Here is a 7,835-nt window from a genome sequence, read left to right as displayed (position 1 = left end):
AAGCAGCAAAGACGCTCCCATTCACTTTCCATGTTAAAATTTTTCATTTTTAAACGAGCCTAAAAAGAACAAACGAATTTGCACAGCTTAAAGAAGCATAACAACATGTTCTATGGTCTTTTCTCAACAAGTCCTGAAAGTTAAAGCAAAATCGTATCATATAATTTTGTACAATGAGCGAATGAAAATGTCTCTGCAAAAACGCCCATTGACTTAACATGGGGAGCGAAAAAAGTTCAACTTTGACCTCGTGCAAAGACACGTTACGAAGTTCTGAGGGGTATACGGCGCACACTGGCGTGTACCCAAACGTGTTTGCCATAAAATTCTTGGAAGAAAACCACCTCTTCCTTGGCTCGTTTTCCCGCCATTCGCGATCGCGCAAAAAGTGTCCAAAACCCCGTTGACTTAACATGGGGAAAATGAAATCGCACGTGCCACGTGCCACGAGGTTTTAAGCGAGTAGCGACCGGTGCCATCAGGTAGATCGCCCCCGGGAGCCCATACCCTGAAATTTTTACGAAGATTGTACATTTCGTCTAGGCCTGACCCAAGTTGCCCCAATTCGCGGCCAGACTTGCAAAACATAGCCCGGAGAACGACCGCTCCGGTTGTTTTTCAATAGAAAAACACAATTCTAACGAATAGTGTTTGTCTTTTCAAACAACCTGCGGTTACCAGCATCTGCGATGCTGGGCTCCGCATCGCGGGACCGCAGGTTGTTTGAGCAAGCACCTTTGTAAACGCAGCAAAAACGCCCGCCGCCAAACGAGAGGATGAGCCTTGCACGTGCAGACCGGAGTCGGTGTGTTACAAACTGACGTGCACGGCACCCTACTCGCTGATCTATAGCGGTGTGCCAAATTTGAGTGTAATCGGCTCGGCCATTTTCGAGATCTGGAAGCGTCACCCTGCACGTGCGCACGTGCAAGCTGTGTCCAATTGCATTGTGCATGGGACCCTATTCGCCGGTCCCTAGCGGTGTACCAAATTCGAGCTCAATCGGCCCAGCCGTTTTCAAGATCTTGAAACGACCCCTCCACGTGCGCACGTGCAGTTGCATCTCAACCGTGACACATGGAAATACATACTAACTGACTTGTGCACGGCACCCTACTGATCGATCTCTAGATGTTTGCCGAATTTGAGTGCAATCGGTCCAGCCGTTCTTGAAATCTGGAAGCGTCACCCTGCACGTGCGCACGTGCAAGATGGGTCCAAACTGACTTGCGCACGGCACCCTACTAATCGGTCTCTAGCGGTGTACCAAATTTGAACTCAATCGGCCCGGCCGTTCTCGAGATCTGGAAGCGTCACCCTGCACGTGCGCACGTGCAGTTGCACCCCAATCGTGGCACATGGAAATACATACTAAATGACTGCAACCTACTGATCGGTATCAAGCGTTATGCCAAATTTGAACACAATCGGTCCAGCCGTTCTCGAGATCTGGAAGCGTCACCCTGCACGTGCGCACGTGCAGTTGCACCCCTACCAAGACACATGGAAATGCATCGCCTGGAAAGTGTCTACCTCCATGCCAAGTTTTAGCGCAATCGGCCCAGTAATTACCGCGAGCTATTGCGCTTATTACAAAACAGGCACCTCTTGGCTTTGCACGTGGAACGTGCGTTAGGGGTCACCCATATGCATCGAGAGTAGCACACTATGTGAAAGAAGGGAAAAAGCTACCCCACACAAAAAAACCGCACGTGTATCAGCCCAGTGGTTGCCGAGATATAAGTCGTACAAAAACGTCCCCACGGCGGCCGGCCGCTATTTAGCAGTAAAATCGTGTCGCATCCTTCTATTAGAGGTATCCCCGTCACCTGTTCGTATACTGTCTGAGCAAAGGCCATACGTTACGGTCCAAACTCCATAGTGAGGCGGACATACGAATTTACGAGAGTTTAGCGACGAAATGATTCACTTAATTGTTAAGTAATGGGTACCATTAGGTAGACCATAAATTTTATCTAGCATCTCACCGTAGATGCAGTAAAAAGTGCTTTACTTTTCAATGTATGTAAAGACTTGCTCAGCTCAATCAGTTCACTCTGTATTGGCTCAAGCCGTATCATGCGAACGCAATACAAACTAGAGCACCGACAGCGCAGCGCTCCCCAACTCACTGCTCGCCCAGTCCACCCGGGCCGCCGCCACGACGGCCCCCCCCCCCCGCAAGTAGGCATCCCGCACTGCACCGACAGCCGCGGGCGACCAGCTGACCGGCCAGCTGACCGGCCAGCAGCCGGCGGGCGGCAAGCCACGGATGGCCGACCCGCCGGCGCGGCGAGGGAGGGGAGGGACGCAGCTGAAAGACCCGACTACATATATATCAAAGAATGATACATTATATGTAATCATCGATGACGCGACATAAATCTGCTTTATTGGGTTTAGCGGTGTAGTCTGTGATGCCATCACAATGAAAATAGCCTAGTTTTGTAGAGCATCAAATTCTGATTCCATAACGACTCTCGCTAGTCCATTTTCAATTGTAAATAAGCCTTTTATTGCGATGCAAAGTCCCGAAATGGTGCCGACGGCGGCCGGTCCCCCGATGGTACCATACCATAGATGGTAAACAGGTTAGTTCACATTCCCGCCGCTATGCGGGCGGCGGCGGCGCCACCTGTCCTCGTGTCCGCCTGACACCGTAACGATATAGGTCTGAGCTCAAATCTCGGTAATGTCGTGCTTTTTTACTATATTTCTCAAAAACGGCACCACGTGCAATAAAGTTGTATATATCATTGGAAAGAGCATCAAAAGTTGTATAACCTATCAACTTTTCACATAAATATATCTCAACTGTAAAAAGTTATTAAGCAGCAAAGACGCTCCCATTGACTTTCCATGTTAAAATTTTTCATTTTTAAACGAGCCTAAAAGAACAAACGAATTTGCACAGCTTAAAGAAGCATAACAACATGTTCTATGGTCTTTTCTCAACAAGTCCTGGAAGTTTAAACAAAATCGTATCATATAATTTTGTACAATGAGCGAATGAAAAAGTCTCTGCAAAAATGCCCATTGACTTAACATGGGGAGCGAAAAAAGTTCAACTTTGACCTCGTGCAAAGTCACGTTACGAAGTTCTGAGGGGTATACGGCGCACACTAGCGTGTACCCAAACGTGTTTGCCATAAAATGCTGGGAAGAAAACCACCTCTTCCTTGGCTCGTTTTCCCGCTATTCGCGATCGCGCAAAAAGTGTCCAAAACCCCGTTGACTTAACATGGGGAAAATGGAATCGCACGTGCCACGTGCCACGAGGTTTTAAGCGAGTAGCGACCGGTGCCAACAGGTAGATCGCCTGCGGGAGCCCATACACTGAAATTTTTAAGAAAATCGAGCCACAAGTTTAGGCCTGACCCAAGTTGCCCCAATTCGCGGCCAGACATGCAAAACATAGCCCGGAGAAGGACCGCTCCGGTTGTTTTTCAATAGAAAAACACAATTCTAACGAATAGTGTTTGTCTTTTCAAACAACCTGCGGTTATAGAAAAACACAATTCTAACGAATAGTGTTTGTCTTTTCAAACAACCTGCGGTTACGCATTTATAGCCGATACATTTGCTTTTTTTCTTAAATAAGATTGAAACATTGCGAGTACTGGCTTTTCGCCTAGCAGTTGGGCGTGAGGTGAGTGACGATAAAAATTATTTCGCTCTCCCTTGCTCCTGCACCTGCGGAAAGTGGATGGATGGGCATTGGATACTTACTGGAAGGGTGTAATAAGGGCAATACACCACTTCATGCTCCGATAATTGCATTACGTCTATGACGGTGTAAAGTAAAGAATAAAGATGTGTGAAGAAATAGACATCTGACAATTGGCTGACTTCCCTGCCTCCCGGCCGCTACTCAGGTCCACCACTCGCCGTTGTCAGTGCACGGTTTTTCTAGCAAGCTCCAGCCTAGTATTGATCTTATTCAGTATTTACGGTACGAAGATTTGATAACGGAATGTGACGTTTCCACATCATGCTTGATGGTTGAAGTTTGCACCGTTAACAACTACCAAGTCAAGTCGCAGCCCCAGTCATCTGGCACGTCTCTGTCATCGAATAAAGCCAATGAACAAGAAAGTTATTATTTTCCAGCATAAATGAAAATATATAACACTGCTACAGGCGGTACGCGGATGTCATGCACATTACACACAACGATTCAATCGAATAAAAACTGGATTAACCATAAATCAGCACTGGATTAACCATAAATAATAACAGTACAGCACCAAACACTTGAGATGCACATTATAGTACTTTAGAATGCACAGAGGAGTAATGAGACTAAAAGTTTTAACACGCCCTATCTTAAAAAAATATTGAACGAGATATTTCCACAGTGCAAAAACAAAACCGAAATCCGACAAAAAACCGATTCCAGGTTCAATGTCCACAGATTTAAAAACAAAACTTTCAAGTGCCCCCATGGTAAAAAAAAAATGACCAAAGACGGAATTGTAACAAAGAATAAATAAAGATATGTGCGGCAAACGAAGGGCGGCACTGGACGAGCGTCTGCACAAAGTAGGCGCACAGAGTTACTCCTTAGCCCAGCGGGCAGCAGCAAATGAATTACAACCAAAGGAAGAATATGCATTAGTCTATTAAGGCTCATCGCACCATGACGAGGCACAGCTAGGATAACGCGATTCGCCTGCGTCCTCCAGGCGAGAAGCACCTCGAGTAGGCTGCCGTGTCTTGACCAACTGCCGCATCCGTCGTCCGCGCCGCAGGCCTCCCAGTAGTGCCTCGGAGTAGTGCCTCCATCGCATCGGCCGTCGACCGGCGTGGGGCCCGGATGTGACTAGTGCAGCTCCGTGGGGTGCCCTGCCGCGCTCTGCCGAGTGTGCAGAGAGCAGGTAGACTGGTGGCGGTGAAGAAAACAAGCAGTTATCTTCTTTCGGGATCTGTAAAGAAGCATTCTACTAAAAACTACATCCAAAACGTTTTCCATATTTTTTTTTTACAGAACACAATGCAGTAGCCAAAATAGATATGAAGTATGTGAAGACAACAGTCTACTGCCATTAGATAACTGATCCTGATGGACAAATACATTAGATACTAGTAAATCATAAGGTGGTTCAAAGGCACACTTTGCAGCTCCAGTAAAAAATCACTGTTTTTCATACTTCATACTGTAAGGGGAAAGGGTGGGGTGGGGATGCAGCCAAGAGTGCATCATATGGGGTTGTAGTGGTCGGACCATCTGGAGCAATAGCCTGTTTTTGCCGTTTTTAATGTTAACCCTATGGCGCACATGAGCACGCGCCACGGGCGCACCCCCGGCCGAATCGTGCCCAAAAGCTAATACGACCTGTTGAATTACATGACCCACGAGTCGTGAAAATTTCACCCTCGTGCGTCAATCGACGGCGCCGCAATATCCGTTTTGGGGCATCACGCCGCCTATAAGCCTCGCAAAAGCGTCCGCACGGCCGGCCGGCCGGCCGGCCGGCCGCTCATACTCAGAAATTTCCGTTAATCTAAGGAAAGACTTCGCTCGCTTCGCTCGCTCCGTAACAAAAGTGACACCTCTCCGTTTTACACGTGTCACGTGCAGTGGAGGTCACCCGCAAGCATTGTCCATAGTAAATACTTGTAAGAAGAGTATACGCTACCCCACACAAAAAACCGCAAGTGTAACAGTGTCCGTCCCCCTCCCCGGCGCCGTTTTCCTCCAGGGGAGGCGCCCCAGCCGCCGTACTGGGGCGTAGCGGAGTCCGTGCTTTTAGCACAGCAAAATATCCACCCAGGCTAGATTAACGTCACGACAACCTAGGATTAAGAGTGGCTAGACTTCAGACTTCATGCAGACTTAACATTGAAGTATTATATATGCAACTAAATGACACACATGGTGTTTGTTCTAACCTTCTCAACAGAAAGTGAACGTGTCAGGACAGCACCCCTTGGTGACCATTATATTCAAGGGGTGCAGGAACTGATTCCCCAGGGGTGAAGCGATAGAAGCAAAAACATGAGTCACTAGTTCCCTCCTGTGTCTTCCCTCCTGCAGAAAAAAAAATACATGTGTGATGCCCAATGTGACTGATAACTGCATATTATAAAGCTGGAAATATTGTACAAAGTTGTGACAACACAAGCAAACTATGCATGTCACTGCTCTTGTATAACTTTTCTATTTTTATTGCTATATGAGACCTCACAAGACACAAAAATATGCATGGTTAGAAAGTGGGTAACAATACATTTCAAATGAACTAAGCAGATTATTTCTAAGCTCCTTTAAGTCCCAATTTCTGCTATATTTCGCTTGTTGTCACTTCATATTTTGAACTCAAGGTGCCTTGTGGATTTACCTCAGGTATGTAGGTAAATCCACAAGGATTTATGGGCTTTACCACAGTTGAGTAGCTGCTCCCTCAATTTAAGTTTCTCGTTAAATTTCATTGAGGCGTTGCAAGATGGGCTGAAGCCGAATCCTCTTCCCTGTTTAGCTGATGCTCATAATACCTGAACATTTTTAATTCCAATTTTTATAGCTGTTAACAATTGGTAAAGGCCCATGTACCTAGACAACAATGACTTTACAGAAGAAACCCCTGGCTGTGTTTCATGGGCGCGCTGCCAGCCGCTGCCAGCGCATTCCGCGTGAGCTAGCGTCAACCTCCGGTAGTGTTGGAGGTATAGGCTTGTTGATGTCTCTATGGAAGCCAAAAGCGGCTGGCAGAGTGCTGTGATATGCTGTGATACACCACCCTTATTTTTGCACAATAATGCTGTGATAACTGTTCCTGCAAAAAATATAAGGTGAAGTGAAGTAAAATCAGGTCAAACATTAATATATACCCGAAAATAGCAGTGTTTGGAGTACCTATATTCACATTACCAATAATATAAAATCAGGTCAAACATTAATATATACCAGAAAATAGCAGTGTTTGCCGTTTGGAGTACCTATATTCACATTACCAATAATATGATACACAACAGGCCATAGAAAACCAGTGAATCAGAATGTTGAATTGTACCCCAATTTCAATATCAATATGGCACTTGGCAATAACAGTTAAACACACCGTTTTTGATGTTAAATCAACAGAGAAAACTCCTGAACATAAAAATGATCAGAATGTATAATAAGGATAACAGTATAAATAAAAATCGACGACATCAGCACCTATCATCGCCGTTCCACATTCACCACTCCCCATTCCACGCACAGATTGTTTACTCCTTGGTTTACCCCGTGTTCGCAGTCTCCCTGACGACGGAGATTCTTTACGCCCACCGACCAATCACGTTCAAGATCAGCGGGGCTTGGCCGCAGTTCTCGAACGCTATTTGCCAGATTAAGCAGGACCTTCGTCGTCAGTAAACTGTGAACACGGCGTTACATATTTCGCTATGGTAACAAAAGCGCCAGAATTGACTACCAGAATTGGATCCGAAGGTCAAATGGGTCACGTGACTGACAAGTTCAGATGGACAACACCAGGAAAACGGAACAACGTGCAATAACGTTCTATATATCATTGGAAAGAGCATCAAAAGTTGTATAAAATATCAACTTTTGACTTAAACATATCTTAAACGTAAAAAGTTATTAAGCATCAAAGACGCTCCCATTGACTTTCAAAGTTAAAATTTTTCATTTTTAAACGAGCTTCAAAAGAGCAAACGAATTCTGACAGCTTAACGAAGCATAACACCATGTTCTATGGTCTTTTCTCAACAAGTCCTGAAAGTTTAAACAAAATCGTATCATATAATTTTGTACAATGAGCGAATGAAAAAGTCTCTGCAAAAACGCCCATTGACTTAACATGGGGAGCGAAAAAAATTCAACTTTG

The 7,835-nt window shown here is 45.7% G+C and overlaps 1 long non-coding RNA gene across 1 annotated transcript; it reads right to left on the bottom strand.

Moving 5' to 3' along the window:
* Nucleotides 1–4,084: 4,084 nt before the first annotated feature.
* On the bottom strand, nucleotides 4,085–7,221 carry LOC122373511. The gene is made up of 2 exons (XR_006255057.1): nucleotides 7,163–7,221; nucleotides 4,085–4,925 (listed from the first exon to the last, which is right to left on the bottom strand). It is a non-coding gene; the product is annotated as an uncharacterized LOC122373511 (long non-coding RNA).
* Nucleotides 7,222–7,835: the final 614 nt, after the last annotated feature.

Source organism: Amphibalanus amphitrite, unplaced genomic scaffold (assembly GCF_019059575.1).
Source record: "Amphibalanus amphitrite isolate SeventyFive unplaced genomic scaffold, NRLGWU_Aamphi_draft 001507F_arrow, whole genome shotgun sequence".
In the NCBI taxonomy this organism is placed as follows: domain Eukaryota; kingdom Metazoa; phylum Arthropoda; class Thecostraca; order Balanomorpha; family Balanidae; genus Amphibalanus; species Amphibalanus amphitrite.
This window is presented reverse-complemented; position numbering and strand designations above follow the sequence as displayed.